The sequence below is a fragment of the Protopterus annectens genome, chromosome 6.part0 (genome assembly GCF_019279795.1).
Source record: "Protopterus annectens isolate FY-2018-M chromosome 6.part0, PAN1.0, whole genome shotgun sequence".
Lineage (NCBI taxonomy): Eukaryota > Metazoa > Chordata > Ceratodontiformes > Protopteridae > Protopterus > Protopterus annectens.
Genome location: NC_056737.1, coordinates 125,152,670 through 125,173,915, shown reverse-complemented (window position 1 = coordinate 125,173,915; position 21,246 = coordinate 125,152,670).

Here is a 21,246-nt window from a genome sequence, read left to right as displayed (position 1 = left end):
GAGAGTCAAGTCTGTGGGGATTTCATGAACACCCATTTAATCACCTAAGTCATGTTTGAAGGAAGATTTGAAGGGGAGGATGTCTATTCCAGAGTTGGAGTGGCATTGCTTAATATACCTATCTTTCCATCATATTGTATTTATTTATTTGTTGGTGGATGTTAGGATCCATGTTTCCCTAATTGCATGGAGGCAAAGACATAGATATCCCCTCATAAGACTGTAAGACACCGAATAAAGGGATATCTCTTAGAGTCATTCTTGGAATCTTAGTGTTTTTATGCCCTTGATTTTCGGTGGCCTTTCTAGTTGTTTAATATACTCAGTGAAGTACTTCCCATAAGGGGAGCTGCATTTAGTGATCAGCCTAGTGAATGCTGAGTAATAAGGAATGATGACCTTCTTAAATCTGGACGATATTCTAATGGCAATCAGTTGTGCTAAGTAGAAGTACATCCTGACTATTGCCATTATATGATAATTAAATGAGAGAATTATCAACCAATGTCCAGTGCCTCTAACAACATTCTCATTTTAAAGCGTGTATTATATATGCCATATGCTGGGGGAGGGGTGCATACCAAATGTGACACTACTGCATGAAAGGCTGAATAATTCAAATGTACTCTTGTTAATTATTTCGGTAAACATTTTCACTGTTTGTTTGCTTGCAAGTTTGCTGGCAATGTCTACTTGGTCAGAGTAGGTGATGCCATTCTGTATAAGTTCAGATCAGTGTTGGGTGCTATTTCTTAGACTCCTGACACAGCTAAAGAAGGATTTATAGCTTCCTTGTCTTCATATGGTAGAGAGATGCTTTATTAGATCTTACTGTGGTTTTCAAATACTTAGTCAGCCTCTTGGCACTATTGTTCATTTGAAGGTCTATACAATTTAATACATTTTTTTTTCTTTTATTGTAGAGCTTACTTATTTTGGTGGACTGCTAAGGTCAGCACATCTAAGATTAAGTGGGTATAAAATTCCTTAGTGAAGTTACCTATACTGTCATTGTCTGGGGTGATGCTGCTATAACTGAATTTTGAAACTTCTTAATGTAATTTGATTAGATCTGTATATTGAATTCTGAGATATTTGTTTTAGTTTGTTTATTAATGTTAAAAATAGAAGCCACTAATCCATGGCCTGACTTCACCAGGGAGGGTGACAGTAGGAGGGAAGAACAAAAAGATGCTATATTTGTAAGGACCAGATCAAGGACATTGTGATCATGTGTTAGGCTCTTTAGAGTCTGATTCGGGGAATTCTTGTTTATGAAGTTAAAGACCTTTGGGCATATCCTAGATTGGAGGTACATGTACTCCAGTTTATTGAAGAGTAGTTAAAGCCTCCGAAAATGAATGAATTATTGTTTTTAACATGTTCATTTAGTATGCTTAGGAACATTACATTATCTTCTGGGCACACAGAAGATGTCCTATTATGTTTTATTTGGAGTTCAACAATTTCAGTTTTTGAGTCTCTCTGAATCTGTATGGAGGTGATATTGTCTGTATCAAATAGGGAAACACCACCACAATCAGCATATGATTGGAAGGCATGGTATGCACAAAACACAGGTATGGAGGAAGTGTTTTCTAAATAAAGCAAGTTTCAGTAATTGCACAAATATGGATCCATTGCAAAGAAGAGTCAAAAGGTCAGGTGTTTTGTTGCTGCGGCTTCTAGTATTGAGAAAAGCGACCTTTAGGAAATCCTGTTTATGTTACATTGGGATGGCTATAATCTGGACTGTACCTTAAAAACACTAGAATGATAGCAAAGGCTTTAGCCAGTATGAAGAAGCCTTTGAATAAGAGGTACAGTCCGACACTTGCAAAGCAAGTCATGCAGTTGAGCATCTCATTTCATGCTGACACATAATGGATCCCTGTAGAATGACAACAGCTAGTCAGTCAGTTCTTGAAGCTAATAATCTTTGCTTTTATCATTCTTGGAGAAAAAGGTATTCCACCTAGGACCTGAATCCTGCCTATATTTGTAAAATGGATGGAGATTTCCATCATGTCACTACATTCTCCTAATGGCCTTGCATCCCAGTTATTTAACCCCCACATGGACTGCCACCATATCATAGTCATACTTGTTAGTTAAACATTTCATAAGGGTACTTGAGATTTTGGAGATCCTGGCTCCTGAAAGTCATCTCCCTATCACCCTGACTTTGTCCAGCCTAATGAATAGAGAATTCATGTGTCAGATCACAAAGACTTTTTTTATTTACATTGTTCCATGGTATACCCTGTCTGAAATAATTTAACTCCTGTTGACACCTTGTAGATGGTGTGTTAGAATGTGATATGTGTTATTGGTTTTGTACTGAGTCCCAGTCTTCATAGGTCCAAGAGGTTTTGAAAAGTGTACTGTGCATGACAATCTAATGTGGGTTTGTGCAGTGTGTTAGGTGTGTAGTGCTCAAAGTTCATGAGTTTTTGTGAGAGTGAGACCTCTATAGTATAATATCATATCATATCATATCGGGTACACTTCACTATCTGAAAATACTGAAATCTCGAGACTAAAATATCGAAAGACCAGTTGCGCGAAAGTCCACATAACTGAGTCCGGAAATGTCAAATCAGTGGTTGTGGTGGTGCACTGTGTTAACGGATAACTGGAGATTCAGGTAAGTGTTTATATTTTAAGGGTTTTAGGTAGGGATTTTAGTGTATGTTAGTGTGTTGGGAAGTTGTAGGTGTACGTTACGGTATGTAGGTAAGAGTGTGAGTGTGTAAGTGTTGAGAATGGTGGTGTTTGTAAGTATGTAATGTGTGTTTGTGTGAGGGGAATGTAGAATGTGTAGTGGTGGGTTTAGTGTCTGTCTTTTTAGTGTGACCTCGGAGTTAGTATATATAAGTAGCGGGCATGTGGGGGTTGCAGGGGGGGGCTTGCCCCCCTGCTTATATGTAGGGTAGGGTCATGTATTTGTGTTGTTGTGTTTGTGTATGTTTTGTTTGTTGTAGTGGGGGTGGAAGGTGTTTGTGTGGTGGTGGGTGTATTTAAAAGTTGGAATTTTGAATTTTGTGCTTTTGGGGTTTCGGTATTTTTGAATTTTCAGCTTTATAGTCTCGAGATACTGAAATTCGAGATTTCAGTATTTTGAGATTATAAAGTGAATCCATCATATCATATTATATCATAGACCTAGCAGGGCCACAAGAATCACTACTTGTCCAGAGCGTCCAGACAGGCATCCTACCAAGCAAATGGAGAACTGTATCAGCCATCTCCATGGAAAGAATTATTCTGGAAATGATAAACAACGTCATAGGAAACCTTCAGACACTGGACCATCCCAGCTTGATTTCATCAAGGACATGTCATATGTAAATAATATTTGCATCTATCATAAACAGAATTTCTAGTATTGAGTAAAAGATCAATATCTGTAAGCAAAGACAGCTACAGTGCCTATGAAGCAGAAAGTGAACAAGCAGGCTGACCCTCAATTTAGTCTAAAGATTTGGAGAATTCATTAGAAATTTTAGAGAGTAATATATATATAATTTATACTGGAATAGTGGCATTAGATGGTGCACGATCATTTAGCTACTGTAAGATATGGGCTTTGTACAACAGCTATGGACTGACTCAGGTAATGTAGATCAGCTATGGGCCACTTAAAGCAATTTGGTTGAACTGTAACTAGAATGCACAACAAGGCTCATCACACAGCTGTGGCTCTAAGATTGCACTGAAGTATGTCTAATGACATCAACAAACTAAATCTGGAAGGGCTGGATGGTGTTATGACAGGTATGGAAATAGACGCCTGCATCTATCCAGTACATGTTGTAACCCCGCTATGTTAATCTCTGTGCCATGCAACAATACCTTAATAAATAAACACAGAAAACAGTGCTTATCATCATGGAAAGCTAGCAGATTAATTCTCAGCTTGTCTAAGCTTTACATATGAGAATAACTTCAAGTTACTTAGTTGCAAAATCCAAAATTAGCAAAATGCATTGAATCCCTGGATTTTACCAAAAGGCTGCCATACCCATGGCAGTGCATTCATGTGGTGCCTCTATATTAAGTATTTAAATAGCCCGGTAAGGGGCTATCTTCTGGTATTCAGGGCATCCAGCACAAATGTTTTCAACTTCCTTCATTACTCTTTGCTGGTAAAACCTTGCAAGGATCCATGCTTTGGTCTTGTCCATGTATAGGTCCCCACCTAGAGAATGACTATGAGGCAGCCTCATCAGTAGGTTTCTGAAAATTTTAGGCACTAATAGTTCAGGTCATAGTTTTTCTTTGTCATTCATCCTTCTATAAACCCTTTTGTAATGCAGGGATGGGTATGAAGTGGATGCCTGTTGTATGGCCTCTTTCCCTATAGCACTAGCTATATTTCTCTTGCTCAAAGTGCCATTTTCTCATTGGCTTTTAAAAAAATGTATCCAGCTTACCTGTATGTCAGCCAACTCTGGAGTTTCTTGAGTATCCGACTCCCATGAGGTAAAAGATACTGCTTCCTTTCCTATTTATAGACACTGAGACCATAGTGCCTATCACTTTTCCTAAGAAATGCAGCTCATACCAATATTCGTTATTGTCAGATGCCATCTCTTCCTTACTAATTTTTTGTGTTCCTTTCATTTATAAACCAGATTTACAGAACCATTTTTCTTCTGTTTAGGGTTCCTGTATTTTGCCTCTGTATTAATATCTTTAAGGTTCTATTCATGGTTATTATCTTGTCTAGTATACATTACCTTGTTATGTTTCTTTTCTTTTTATCTTGCTCTTCCCTTTTATGTTTGTTTGTTTGTTTGTTTGTTTGTTTGTTTGCACTACTTTCTTGATTTTTTATTTTGGTTTTCTCTCCACAAAGACTATTTCAGAAGATTTATGTTCAGTTTTATCTTTTTCCTTACTTATATATACCTGATACCTAGAGTAATCCATTACTTGATTTTTCTGATTCCCACTAACAGAAATGGATTAAGGACTAAGATAAGGTACTGTTTCCTCTTCTTCTACAATAGTGACATATTTAATTTTGTTAACTTTCTCTTTCTAAACATTAACTTGCTGATTAGAATTCTGCATTTCTGGGTGTTCTGTTTTAGCTTTGTGGAAAATGTAGGATTCTGTTTCAGTTGTGCATTTTCAATAATTCCTAGTTTTATTTCTTTGAAACTCACCACTTAATTGAATAATTATTTCTGTTATGTTATAGTATTCACTTCCTGTCCCTGTCATTGCAACACTTTCAGGTAGTAATAATTTTGTACCTCCTTTCCTTCTGCTGTCTCTGATCTTGCTGGTTGTTATAAGTGGATGCCTTATTTACCTGCACCGTACAACAATCTACCTTTATTCAGTTATTTATGTACAAAAATTGACATTAATTAATGAACACAAATCAACATTTCTTCATGTACAAAAATTGACATTTATTCATGTATTGATATTTATTTTGTACTTTTCTATTACTGGAGAACAGTTCTAATAATGGGTTGACAGCTGTGTGTGTGAATTCTACATAAACAGTGCAACAAACATTTCAAGTCCAGAATTTCTGCACTTTGGCTTTCACAGTTATTCAACTACAGTCATGTCACCTTCTTCTGGGACATTTTCATAAGTGTCCAACCCCTGAATTTTGGCCTGAATTTCTTGCAATTCCATTTCCTGTAGCACCATTGGCCCCAGTCTGTCATGTCTAGCAATTGAGCTCTCCTTAAATGAGCACTGCTTGTCCAAGTAGCCTGCTCATAGTGCATTGGCAACACAGCTGTCAGTGATTTTATCCCATGAATTTTTCATCCAAGTCATGACCTCTTGCAGGCTAGGCTTCACAAAGTTTCCATGCTGATTTCTCTCCATTTTATTTTCAGTGTAGTCATTGAGTTCCATGTGCAAATGATCCTTGAATGACGTGTTTATTGCAATATCAAGAGTCTGGAGATAGGCAGTCATTCCTGTGGGAATCATTATTTGATCTATTCTCCTGCGTGCTAGGAATTTCTTCATTTCTTTAGTGCGATGAGTGCTGGCTGAATCCCAGACTAGCAGACCTCTTTTGCCACCTTGCAAAACAAGTGGCAGCATTACATCAACCCGCTCTCTTATAACTGCTTGTCTGCACCTGGCTTTTACAGTTTCAAGAATGTAAATACCTGAATCTTATCTTTCTTGCCCTTACTAATGATTAGAGGTGGGGTTTTCTTTCCATCTAGATGAATTGCCAAAATACAGGTAACATGTACACTCTCGTAATCAGTGGAGGGAATGTAGATTGACAAGGCACCCTTCTAATCAATTGTTGTTTGAGATCCTTGGCCCATAAACACTGCAGTTTCATCCATAGCAATCATGTTTGAGAGTTGGTATTTAGATAAGTCAATGCCATCAACAAAGGACTTGAACACAAGTGCACGTTTAATAACTTCAGTATCTTCCAGCTTGAACAGTGTTGTTGATCTTCTTAAAGACAGTTCATATCGCTGAAGGAAGCCATCCAGCCAATGTTGTGATGCTTTGAATTCTTCTGTGGATATTTCTAACTGTGGTGGTATTGCAAGGGCAAATGCTTGAATATCAGCCCTGCACACAACCAAAGCCTTTGCTCTCCTGTTAGCAATCCACTCACAGATGATGTCTTCAAGCTCAGGAAATAATGGTTGCCAACCTGATCCACACTTACACTTCCTAGTGTTTCCCTTGTCGGCCTGGTGACTGAGGTTAACGTATGCTGACCGCCATTTTCGGACCATTCGGAGATCTAACTTCTTCTCTTTACAGAAAGCCATCAGGTTCTTTCCATGGGAGTCCTCCATGATTCCTTTCTTGTACTTGATGGAATAGCGCTTTCTTTTTGCACTCATCTTGTCTGGGGGGAGTTAATTGAAGACTTACGCGACGGGAGTGGCAACACAAAATGGCACCAGTTATGAAGAGAAGACACTACCACAGCTGCTCATTATCATGAGTGTATGCTTTACGTGCATTGTCTGTACTTTGACCGATCAAAGTACACCTGCATGGGTTTATGGGCCAAGGATCTCAACCATCAAGTGTGAGTGATGATTAAGTTACAGTAAGAATCGGAAGTGGGGCTTCTTTTTGGTGTAGGGTTTATATCATGAACACCCTGGAAAAAACTTGCTAGGCCTTACTCTCTGGTTAGGTCTTATTTAGAAAGAAATACAGTACAATTTCTAAAAGTATTTAATATAGTCAAAATGAAGTAAGAATCACTTGTTTGGTGACTTTTCCTTATAATATAATCCTTCAATAACCAAAATAAACTGTTATTTATTATAAGATAATTATAATAAACTGTTATTTATTATAAGATAATTATTAGTATATCTATTACAGTTAGAATGCATAAAAAAGTTTCCTAAAAATTCTTTCCATCTATCTGTATAAGTTTTGTTGATTAAAAGACATATTGTTTTCATAAGTGATGATAATGAATATAATTCTATGTCTGGTAGTCCTGTTCCCCCTACTTCCCAGTATCTTATATGATGATTCAATGCAAGTCTTGGTTTGTCAGGGAGCCAAAGAAATTTCAAAATTAAAGTATTGAATTCTTTAATACAGGTTTTTGTAGGAGGTAACGTTAATGATTGAATAATATATGGGGTTTTTGGCAAGATGATCATTTTGATAATACAGAGTCTTTTGTCCATTGTAAAGACAATTTTATTCCATTTGCCAATTAGATTCTTTATCATATTTATACAATTAGTATAATTATAATTCACTATATCTTTAATATTATCCATTATGTTGTTTCCCAAGTAATTAATTTTCTTTTATTTAACAATATATTTAAGGAACTTATTTGAGATTTTATTTTATTTATGTTTACCTGTAAATGTTTTTGTTTTGTTATCATTAAATGTTAAACTAGATTTTCTTTGACATAGTTCCATTGATAAAAAAGTTGCAGATATAAATTTATTATCACTCAATGTCAATAAGACATCATCTGCAAATAACTGAATTTTAAAACCTGAATTCTCCATTATTTTAATACTGTTTATATATGTATTTGATCTAATAAAATCAGCAAAAGGTTCCATAACTAGGGTAAAAAGCACTGGTGAAGGAGAACATCCTTGTTTAGTTCCTTTTAATATTTGTATAGAATCAGATGTGAAAGTACCATTTTTGACATATGCAAAGCAATCTGTACAGAGGAGATCAATAGGATGTGCAAAGTTAAAAGAAAATGTGTATTTTTCTAGAACTAGCAAAAGATAGTTCCAGTTTACTGAGTCAAAAGCACTATTTATATCAAGACTCATTAATGTTAAGTTCTCATTTGTGTTATTTAAATAGTTGATTATTGCAATTATTTTTTTAATATTATCTTAGGTGTTTCTATTTAAAATAAACCTAGTTTGATCTTCATCAATCATAGAAGTTAGAATGTGTTTTAATATATTGGAATGAATCATCATGAATAGTTTATAATCTAGATTTAGAAGTGAAATGGTTCTATTTGAAGACCATTGAGTAGGATCCTTGCTGTTTTTTTTAAACTGGAGAGGTAAGGGTATATTTCCAAGAAGGAGAAACTTTAGTTAAGTACTTAATTATAGAAAAAAGATATGTGAAGGGCTTCTTTATGTAACAGCTTGTAAAATTCAAATATAATTCTGTCATACTTTATTAGATTTCAGTTTAGAAATTTGGGTTTGAAGTTCAGACATAGAAATTGGTTTGTCAATTAATTTCATTTGGTCATTTGAAAGTCTAGTTTTTGTATTTTTTTCTACTAAATGTTTTGATTGTTTCCTCTGGATCTATTGGCATATTGTCTTGATTAATTCCTTTGCAATAATCTCTGAATTCCTTTAGAATAGTTTATATTTCTGTTACTTTTCTTTTCTTTCTATGTGAAAAGATTTATTTTATGTGACTGAATTTACTGAGTAATTTTGTTTTGGTGGCTAGAATATATATATTTGGGTTTATAGAAAAGTTAATTATCTTAAACTTCTCAAGACTAATTTTGGTTTTATGATTTAAAATTTCCAAGTATTTATCATTTACCTTATTGATCTCTTCTATGTTATTATTTTTATTCATTTGGTTTTCTAACTTCAACTTAACAAGTTATCCCTGTATTTCATGTAATTCTTTGTCCCACTGATTTTTTTTATTTGATATCCAATTAGTGATTCTACCAAACAGATATGCTTTTAGAACGTCCCCTTCATAGATTTCTAAAGTATCCACTGTATTGTTAATTTCTATAAAGGAGGAAATTTCTTTAAGAAAATAGTCTTTAAATTCTTGTAAACCTGTTATATATGGTAGCATTCTTCTTATTTTAGCATTATTATTAGAGTTCAAAGACAATTCAAAAGTGATTGCATTATGATCTGAAAATGGGCAAGTTACAGTCTTAACTTTACCCAGCTTGTCTACTAGTTCATTAAAGATATAAACTCTGTCTATTCTGGATTGTGTTCCATGCCTATGAGAATAATGTGTAAAGATTAATGAATTTGGCTCTGAAAATTCTTTTATATCTGTAAGATGAAATAATTCAGTAAATGTCATTAACTGTTTTGCAGACAGCTACATTTTCCTTTTACTATTTTTATTAGTATCACTTAGTGATAATATACAGTTAAAATCTCCTGCCAAAATGATGATGACTTTTGCACATTGAATTACTTGTTATAAATGTTGATTAACAGTCTTGACCCCTATTCCTGGAATCCAGTACACATTAACAAGGATTAATATCTTCTTATTGTATTTTATAGTAGCAGTGCAAAAATAAAACCCACCTTTATCATCTTAATATGCTCCCATAATTTCAGGCATAGGTAAAGAATTCTTCCATAAAATATCTACTTCTTTTTTTTCTGATTATGTTGTGAACTAGATAGTATAGTATAACTCCTAGTATTAAGTCTGTTTACATCTTTTGCCAATAAGTGTGTTTCCTGTAGAAAGATAACATGTTACCTTTCTTGCTTACATTGTTTAATCCATTAACATTTATAGATATGCAGTTAATAAATGTCATTTTTCCTACTGATCAGAAACATACGCTTATTTCTAATAGATAATGACACTCTGTTAATAAAGAACTGCTTGTTAATGCTCATACAAATAGTACATTCTGAGAGTATATCTAGGAACAAAATTGTTATATTTGTGGACACTTGTAAAAAGGTAATAAGAAATTGTCATACAACATTTACTTCTAAACCCCCTCCTACCCCTCATAGAGTCTAACACTCCATGCTTGAATAGTTTAACCATCCAAGCAAGCCAACTCAATCAATATTCTGACAAATAGTGAGAAGAAAGATACCCCCAAACCACTCTACCACAAATATATATAACTCTAATAACAATTAGCTAAAAGTATGGCTGTATCATATAAGTCTTTATTAATTTAAATATGTAGAACAGTTGTTTCATTTTTAGACCCATATATCAAGGAAAAAAAAAACTTTTCCTAAATGTATGTATCAAATAAATTATTAAAGAAAAACACAAGACTATGATTTACTATTACAAAGATAAAGCCCCAGCATTTTTATTTCTTTGGAACCTTCATGTGTTTTATTAATATGCTCTATACTTATATATTTTGTCATAAAATAAAACTTTAAATATTATATTTGTATTAATTTGCATCAAATAATACCTTCAAACAATATACACTTTTTTCTTTTTCAATTATGTGTTCATGCTTCATATAACATGATATTAACTTTTTTTCTGCTATGCTAGCTTGTATAGCTATGTATTTTTACAGTGAAATTTGATCTAATGCATATTCACATGGTTCCACCTTTATTTAAATTATCTTACCTAATCTGCTTGTCAAACCAGATCTCCAAGCTTGAACAGTTCTATTCTGTCAGTTTGGGCAGGAATTTCAAGTTATCTCTGGTCTTTTACATCAAAAGCTTTACATAATCTAGTGAAAGAAGAAAGTTTGAGCCTGAGAGAAAGGAGCTTTGTTTCTTTGCATAAGTACAGCCCTAAAATAATTATTTTCATTATATATAACACCAAGATCAGTCTTTCAGGTCTATATTACATGATCTAAGTTTCAAAACTTTGAATCTAATATGGTCGACACCATATAATCGAAGTCTTGAAACATCAAAAATGTAATAAAACACAACAACCTACAAAAACAAACCATTTAAACACTCTAAGCAGGGGGACAAGCCCCCCTGCACCCCCACACCCCCACTACTTAAATATACCAACTCCAACATCGCACTACAGTGCAGAAAAGGGAAATGTTCCCTTTATGCGCTATACAGGGATCTCCATTAAAAGAATTGAAGTTTCAAGACTTTGATCATATGGTGTCGACCATATCAGATTTGAAGTTTTGAAACTTTAATCTTCTGATATAGACCCCAATCTTTCACACATGTAGAGAGTTTTAAGGTTGCTTAATATAATAAAACCTCTTTTTAGCTAAACAACCATAAAAGACACTTCTTTAACAACTATACTCATCTCCCATCCCCACCTCACATTTCATTGTGTCTAGCAAAAACAATAGCTTATTATTTAAGACTGTATATTGGCTTTTCAGACAGCTTTAGAATGCAATTATTAGTTTTAGCAAAGCTTCCTTTTAAATATTATTCTAGCAAGTGCTTACTTTAAATAATTTCTATATATTTTATATTAAAGTGATGGTGATGGTATTTTGTATAATACACTGTTTAGTTAACAGCTAGAAATGAATACTGTTGTTACTTTTCCCAAAATCATCATAAAAAACAAGATAGTACTAAAAATATATGCTGTGTTCAAGCCTGTAATAGCAACTATATAAGATAAACAAATGAGTTCAACTATTTGTCATGTTGCAGTCTTTTCTATTTCATAAATAAAATATTCAATAACTTATAAGCATGCAATTTCATATAGAAACCTTAATCTTATATATTAATATAAACATTGAATGTTTTTGTCAAAAATTTATATTTTTTGTTCCAACTCATAAAAAGATATTGTCAATTAACTGTAAAATAAATAAGTATAATGCAGAAAAAATAATTAAATTACCTTTCATATGCAGTCTACTTGCTTGTAGTCAAGTTTCTATTTATGTTGTAACTGAGTATGTTATTGTTTCTTGCTTTATTGTTAAGGTTTATATAAAACTAAAATTGTGTTTGTTTACAAAAAGGAAAAAAAAAACATGCTTTAACATAATGTTACTTTCCTTGTAAATAAGGATTGAAGAAAGGGAAATGGAAAAAGGAAATGTTCTTCATTGTCCCCTTATTTTTTTTTTCTTTTTCTCTTTTATCTTACTTACATTTGAATCTATATGCCTCTTGGAGGATATATTAATCCAATCCATTTTTTCTGTTTGTTCAAGAATTTTATTTGTTTGTGGAAATGACAAAGCAGGGTCAGGATCTTCAAAGAGTTTAACCCCATTTATAAAGAAAATCTTTAATCTGGCAGGGAACAATAAATGTACTTTTAATTGACTCTTTTTAAGTTCTCTAGTAGGTGGAAGGAATTGTTTCCTTTTTTGCCATCACTATTGTTGGATAGTCATTGTCAAAATGCACAATACTTCCATCATATTTAAGTGATGACTTAGCCCACACAGTTTTAAGTGTGGTCTTATTTTGCACATACTATGCCTTTAAAAGCATGACTACTACCTGAAACTATTAGACACTGGAGCATCATACCATCAATTAACATAATTAATTTAATTAATTCTGCAACAGCACAGTAGGAAAAGGCAGACTCTACTATTTTTACAGACAATTCATTGCATTCTATAGGCATCACTGGTTAAACTTTTCACTGGTATAACAGTGATGCCATTACTATTTCAAAATGTAGTTATGCAGTCCTGTTTCCCAAATTTAAGTCAATGTCTACAGTTGCAACTTATTGCAAGTTAATCGAATTTCACGCACGCTTTACTAAAGCTCTAGATTGCTCAGTTTTAAAAACAGTTTCATTGCATAGCATTTGCTGTGCTAGTATAGCAAACTTTTTAGTATTCTTATAGTCATTTTGAAACACCCCCTTTCATAAAACAGCAGGAAAAGCCATTTTAAATATATCAATGGCTAACATTGCTCGTCTTACTTTTAGTATGTTGACCCTAAGGATTTCGCTCATATGTTTTAGATCATATACCTAATATCGTCCAGTTTTGTTGCAAGAAAATGTCTGGTTATGAAACATTTTCACTTGAGTCTTAGATGTTAGCCCAGCTGAAGCTAGCATTGCTTTTTTTTAATTTTCACTGTCCTGATATTTATTCGATCCATAATGGGCTTTAAATGCTTTCTGGTTAGCCGATCTAAGAGAATTTTAGCCTAGTCACTCTTATCCCATCTCTCATGGTGAGCATACCTCTTGAATGTTATCAGTTATGCATCATGTTCTTCCTCCTAGGTCAGCTGTTTCAATGGTATAACTGTCTTTGTCATGGCCATGACTTTGGCAATTGATATTTTGCAATCAGCTGCAGCAGCATTATTAATAACAACTGATCTATAATCATTATCTTGGCATAAAGGCAGGTACAATGCAGGTGCAGCCCACTCAGGAGCTCACAGCACACATCACAGGAATGCTTACATTTTCTTAACCACTCAGGAGCTCATTGCACAGACTGTAGGAATGCTTAACTTTTTTGTACTTTACTCACATCACATACTGTAGGAATACTTTTTTCCATGTGTGGTATAGTTATTCAAACTTAATTCCTGCAGGTAGTGAATGCTTAAAAAAATGTGGTTGTTTGGCATAAAAAAGGTTTGCCAAAAATATCCAATGCCTCCACCAATGTGGTATATAAGAGCACAAACTTCCATAGTCTTAGCAAATGTTCACAGTTTTATTTCAAACAAAAACAGAGGCACAAAGTAAAGCACAGGCACAGACTACTTGTCTGACAGTACCTTCTTAGTTAAATTCCATGAGCGTCATAAACCAAAGGCTGCAATAACTTCTTATAAAATAAAAATTCTGCAAATCCTTTTCAACTGAATTCAGTGCTCAATTATCAGACTGTCTCCCAATGGACTTCATTGGCTTCTTATTGGAAAATTTCCAGGACTTGCCTCTATTGAATGCAACAAAACAATTCTTCTGGCTGCAACATGACATCGAGAAATCAATTTTCCAGGCAATGATTCAGCCTGAATGAAAGGCCAACTTTGTTGGCTAGGTGAAACTACAGCCCTGTCTTTTATATATCATGAGACAGGTGATAATAATTAAGCTAGCTGGGTAATATAGACATGGAGTTATACTTGCTACACCATACTTTTTTAAAGACATATCCTATATTCACATAATTTCAGACACAGTGTTAGAGTTTAAGCATACGTGTGTGTGTGTGTGTGTGTGTGTGTGTGTGTGTGTGTGTGTGTGTGTGTGTGTGTGTGTGTGTGTGTGTGTGTGTGTGTGTGTGTACAGAGAGAGAGAGAGAGAGAGAGAGAGAGATACTGTAACTCAGTATGACATCATTATAAAATAAAATATATTTTTGATGAAGAGGGCAAAGTCTGCAAAATATTGTAAATTAAAGATTTTTTGAATGCCCAGTGCAGAACAATTTTTTCATAGCACATTTAATGTAGCTTGCTCCAAGGCAGATTACAATAACTGCTGTGTCTGGTCATTTGGCTACAGGACATAAAATATGCAATAAATTTCACAAATCTTTATGTCATTTCCTATGTATTGCAACTGTTAAAGAGCATTGCTTGCTTCAATAATTGAGTTACAGAAAGAAGACTAAATATTTTAAAAGTGTAATACAGAAAGCGGGAACACTTTATGAATATTAATCTCTGTAAGATGACTAACATGTGTAACTTGATACCAATACTGCCATCATATACTAATAGCTGACTTCTAACTTGCACTGTAATATTTTTGCAAAGTTCTTTTCATGAGAACATTAAATTATTTGTACATGAGAGATAGCAAATGCTATTTATAATCTGTAAGAATATGCTTATTGCACTATTTAAATTAGTATAAGCAAACTACATACTGTTTTCATTTATTTAAATTTGTTAACCAAGGTAGTGCAGTGATCCAACAGGGAACTTTTCTCATACTCAGATTGGGAGCACTGCCTGTGAAGTGACTTTCTCAGAGTGGCACAATAGGCCAATAGAGGCTGCGTGAACCAAACCCTTGATAACAGGAAGCAGATCATTAATAGCTTACAGAGGTAATCCTGTGCACTAATTGACAGAGACTGCAATTTATAATGGTATTGTTAACTTCATAACTTAACATTAATATCAAAGATGAAAAATTACTTTATTAGGACAACACTTTGCCAGTCATTGCATATGATATATGGCAGACAGGCTTGGTACTTAGCAGTATCACTGTATGTGGTACAGATCAGCAGAGTGGCAGCTGCGCCACCAGAAAGTATTGGTGGACATGGATTACAGTTGTGAGTCTGAGTGGGGAAGGGGATTCTATAACTGTGTATGTAACAAGAAGATATTGACATGATTTATGACTAAGTATTTCTATACCCATTCTGTCCAGTAATATTATAAACTCAAAATACTGAAGGATGGAATTTGCCCCATTCTCCACTGTTATGTGATCTTGCAGTTAGTATATATAATTAGCAGGGAATGTGGGGGTGCTGACCCCACATGAGGAGTGCAGGGGGGGCGTTACCCCTGCATTACAAATATTTTCAGTATTTTGAGTTTTGTCAGTATTCTGAAGTAGACCCATACATATATAGGTTTACAATCACTTTGATGAAGTGCAGGGTATCCAGATGCACATGTCTGAAGTACAGTTTGCAAATGTACATAAAAATGAAGAAAACATGATCGACTCCACAACTGCGAATGCCAGTGTGCTTTTGCTGTTGTGAAGTCGATGTTCTGCATGGAGATCACGCTACAGTGGGGATCAGGAAATGTATCCATTTCCTCACTATAGTGTGATCTTGGAGTTTGTATATATATAATTATCAGGGGGTGTTGGGGTACAGAGGGGCTATCCCCCCCTGCAAAACTAGTTGGATATGTCTGGCCAGTAAGGTACACTGGGTAATGTCGAGTATGTTGAAAATGGACTTGTCGACATTACCAGCTTCATCTTTGTGCCCTTCTGATGTTTGTAATTTCAAGTTTTATTTGTCAAGTAAGTCATTTCTCGATGGAATTATTTCAAGGTTTTAATGGCAAACCATATATATATATATATATATATATATATATATATATATATATATATATATATATATGTGTGTGTGTGTGTGTGTGTGTGTGTGTGTGCATGTGTGCGTCTGCATGCATTTGATATCCCTTGTTTGAAGCACCTAAGGTGTTTATTGCCACACCAAAATGTATAATTTAACTTGTTGTGCATGCACAATCCACCTCCACCTGTTCTGTTCTAACATCCAGACTAGTGCTTTAACTCATCTTTGTTGAACCCTTAATGCCCTATATCTTAATCTTGAGTATTAAAATGTCATAAATGTGTACTAATTACTTTTGTGTGTGTTACTGAGTGTTGCTGGCATAATCCATGTGATTAAATCATACTAACTTTGGTAATGATAATATTCTATATGTACATGCAACAAGAATGTTTTTTTCTGTATGCTACAAGGCTTAGACTGAAATTTGTTATTGTTGATTAGGGTTAGAACATTTAAATACATAAATAAATGAATGAATAAATGAATAAATAAGTAAAGCATATATTTTCCACTGTACAACAAAATTGTGTGATAATGAATTAACAGTGACATAGTGCTAATAATAATAAATTCTGCCTCAAATAGGCACGTCTGTCACTGGATGTTTTTGGTAATATCTGCCATATTTAACTGACATTTTTTTGAGTAGTACCTACAAGTTGTGTAGGCCCCATTCAACATAATAGTGTCTCATTCCATTTTTACTTATTAAATGAATTACGGAAAACTTGTCATACTGTATTTTTACTTATTAAAGCAATTAGGAAAATGTTTCATATCTTTCTAAAGTTTCTAAAACCACTCTTAAATAATTGCATCCCTTTCCATTCCACAGTGACTGCTCATTTCACTGCACATGCCTACCAGATCATGGCAGCAGATTTCAACTTATATCCCCCACCAATCATGACATATTAGCATCGATATTATAGGTTCATAGGTAGATACTAGGTTAGCTGTCCTTGTGGGCCATTTTAGGCCTAGCCAATGTCCCTTTTTATGCTTGAAATAACCTCTCCCATTTGGTTATAGAGTGGCCTTACCCATCCCATGTCCCATGGTCAATAATTATGTATTACCCCTAATGAGAATAAATAGAATCATACCCCAGATAATTTGAAAAGACCCATGCATGGAATAAAGCATGTAGCAGCTGCCTCTGTCTATTAATTGTGCAGGGGGCAGTCCTAGAGATATTTTCTGCTTCCCGTCCATAGATCTAAGTTGCACTTGAATATGGTCAGAGATTACTTTGTTTTATATGGATGGGGAATCTGTTCCACAGAAGTGATAATCCAAACAATTCTGCTGATGTTGTAGAAGAGATTTAGATCCCTAGACCAAGTTTTTCCAATGACATTTGGCCTGCTGATGTGCAGTACATACATCAGTAACTGGTCACAGGATGCCTGGTATGCCAGATACAGGTCACCTCTTAGCTCTCCATAGGATACCAAGTATAGTGACAGGGCTTTGAGTCGGTCCATGTAGGACGTGTTGTTTAGGCCTTATATCCTTTTAGTAAGGTATCCCTATGAGAATTCAAGATGTTGCATTTGTCTGGACAGATGCATGCCAAAGGGGGCATTAAACTCAATGATAAGCCTAATGTTGACTGAGTAAAGATGGACAATGACATCCGTAGATCTAGAAACAATCCTTTTCTATATGAGATGTGCAATATAGAAGGACTTTATTACAACAATAGGCACATATTTGTCAAAAGCTAGGTCACTGTCCATATAAGTTCCTAAATCCCAAACAACTGGGTCAGCTCTTAGGGGAGTATTGTCAATGTGGTAGTTTTTTGGTGTAGGTGACTTCCCAAAGGATGCAATAGTGTATTTTTTGGTATTTAGTTTCAATCCTGGATTTTGTAACCAGTTATTTATTTGGGACAAACCTTTCTGCAGGATGGCAAAGCAATTTGGAGATTCAGTGACTGCTCTTAGCTTGCAATCATCTGCAAACTTAGTCAGTCAGAGTTCTTGTGGTATTGGCTTTGACTTCAGAAAAGTAGATGCCAAGCAGGAGAGATCCCAACACAGAACCCTGGGTGACTCTACTAGTGACTGGTCTCTTTGTGGAGGTAACTTCTAATATCTTGATTACCTGTATCCTGTCTGTGAGCCAGTTGGCAATCCAGCAAGTGTCATAAGGATTTATTCCTAATTTATTTAGCTTTTCTATTATACCTGAGTGGGGAACTGTGTCAAAAGCTTTGGCCAGGTCGTGATATGTGTTTTGTACCATTTTGCCTTCTTCCATTGCTTTGGTGACCATTTTTAAAAAAATCACCATGTTGAGTATGCATGACCTGTCCTTAATGAATTCAAACTGAGATGTGTCCAGTGTTTGGAAGTTCCCTAAGTCCTGACTGATTAATTCCATGATAAGTCTTTCCATGGCTTTCTATATGAGGTTGGTCAAACTTATGGGTATGTAATTGCCAGGGTCTATGGAATGACCTCCCTTATGCAGGAAAATGACTGTAGCTGTTCTCTATTCACTTGGTACAAAACCTGTAAGAAGGTTGAGAATGAACAGTTTTGTTACAGGTGTGGTTAAATCATGCTTCATGAGATTAAAGATACATGCAGGGATATTCTCAGGGCTCATCAGTACAGTATGTTTAGCTTTTGATAACACTTTTAGAACTTGGTCTTGTGTGATTGCTGGAGGCGAGCCAGTTACAGGTATATCTTGAGGGACAGACAGAGGAGAGAGAGAGAGAAGGTTAAAGTTAAAGGTAAATTTATCAGCCAGTAGGCCCGCTACTTTTTCAGGCTCAGTGTAGGTAACATTGTTCACAATTACATCAGTGCAGTGCATTGCTGCATTGTGCTTTTGAGATTAATAACACAACTAAAAAATAATTTGTGATTGTCTTTGGCTTTGGTAGCCATTTTTGCCTCAGACTTGCCTTTAGTGGATTTCATTAAGTTCCTGCGTTGTTTGTTTATTTCACTAACAAGGAGTCTAACATTCTGGGAATTAGTCTCCTTACTTTTGGTCAAAATTATTTTCCTTTTATTATAAAACTCGTAGATATTATGGTTCTACCATATGGCTTTGTTTCTGCAGTTTGGCCTGCACTTTTTTCAACAGGGTACAGCTGCATCTATACATCTGTCTGTGTGCTGGTATAGTGTGGTGGTGTATATTTCTGCATATTCAGTGGAGTTAAATGGGTTTGGTGGGGATTTGAAACTTGCCAGTGTAGCATTTAGGAGTCGGTAGTTTGTCTTAAACAAGTTCTAAAGATACCTTGGATGGAAGGGATCTCTGGCTTCAGTTTCATTTCAAAGGAGACTGCATTATGGTCAGACCTAACTAGTAATGAAGATAAAAAAGGGATGGTACAAGATGCTCCCGTATTATTAAGGGCAAGATCCAAGATGTTTTTCCCCCTAAGAGTACTCAGTCTAATTGTTCCAAGACGTATGTATTAACAAAGTCCAGGAATCTCTGTGTTATGCACTAGTGATGGTGTAGATTTCCCAGTCTGTAGTTGGATAGATTAGATAACCTAGAAAAATGGTATTGGGTTTAATATTGAGTGATTATGTTCCTGTAGATAGGACTTGTGTTTTTTTTTTTTTTTTGTAATAGACGGAGTGGTATAGCTAGCTAATGCATGGTGTGGGACCTTTCTGGTGGTTATTTGGACATGAAGACACTCTTGTGCATCAAGCTGCTTTACCAGCCTTGATGAGAGTCTCATTTGGATGTAGACTGAGACATTAACACCTATTTTCCCACCGGCGCAGTAGCTGGACTAAATGTGTGGAAGGTGTTATAGCACTGCACAGCTAGGGTGCTCTCTGCTATTTTAAACAATGTCTCACTCACTACACAAAAGTCAATAACTTCCAGGGTGAGCATGGCTTGTAAAGAGTGAAGTTTCTTGTTTAGGCTCCTAGCACTGATCAGTAACACATTCATATTTTTCTTTGCTTGTTTCATTATGTTGCTAGATTTATCCATTTGGCATTGCCTAAAAAAGGCACTAAGGGGATGGACAATGTCTTTGCCAATAATTGAAACCCTAGAGGATACAGACACAAGCCATCCCTGGTGAAGTAGTATGGTCCATTGATCATGTCCTCCCAGGCTGACAATTATTGGAGCCACTTTGAATGACACAAGAAACTAAGAAAATTATTGAAGTTAGTTATATTTTGCTCATGAAACTGTAAAATTCCCCAAGCAGGCAGAATACAGCTCGATATGCAGTTGTATCCAAAAACTTGTTAAACCAGCAAATAATCATACTATCAAACTTTATTACAGAGAAGGAAAGTTAATGCTTTCACAGTAATACCATACCACTTCTTCAGACATCTGTGGTATAACAAGTTTTTGGATACAACTGCATATCGAGCTGTTTTCTGCCTGCTTGAGGAATTTTACAGCTTCGTTTGGTTGCCACTGTTGGGTTTGCTTTTATTTTTTGCTCATGTCTCAGATCATCCTCAGAGAAGGTAGAATGCTGCTCAATGCCAGGTTCATGCCTGCCTTGGATACAAAGATTCATAGATTCATAGATTGTTACTATGCTAATGATCTGGGAGGGCCTTTCTAAGCATAGCCAAGTTTTCCCAAAAGAATAATGACATCCTGTATCCAAACAGGGCATTGAGGGCCAGGAATGTATAAGCTACCTCTGTCCACAACGAACATGGGTGCCAGGGTCAGTGTAAATTTCCTATTCCCCATCCACTGGTCTAGGTTGCACTTAAATTTGGTAATAGATAAACTCAGATTTACATGGGTGGGAAGTCTGTTCCATAGGAGAGGCAGTCTCTGGGCAGATATCTGTCTCTCCAGGATGTTCTGTTTTAAGTCAGAGACAAAATTCAGGTCTTTAGACCTTGTATTTCTGGTACTTTTTGACTTACAAAAATGCAGGAGATTCATAATTGTGGGGTTTGTAGATGCCTTGTAAGCCAGGAAGAGATTTCCCATCAGTAATCTATAGAAGACTGAAAAGGGCTTTAAGCTGCTCTGTGTAAGGCATG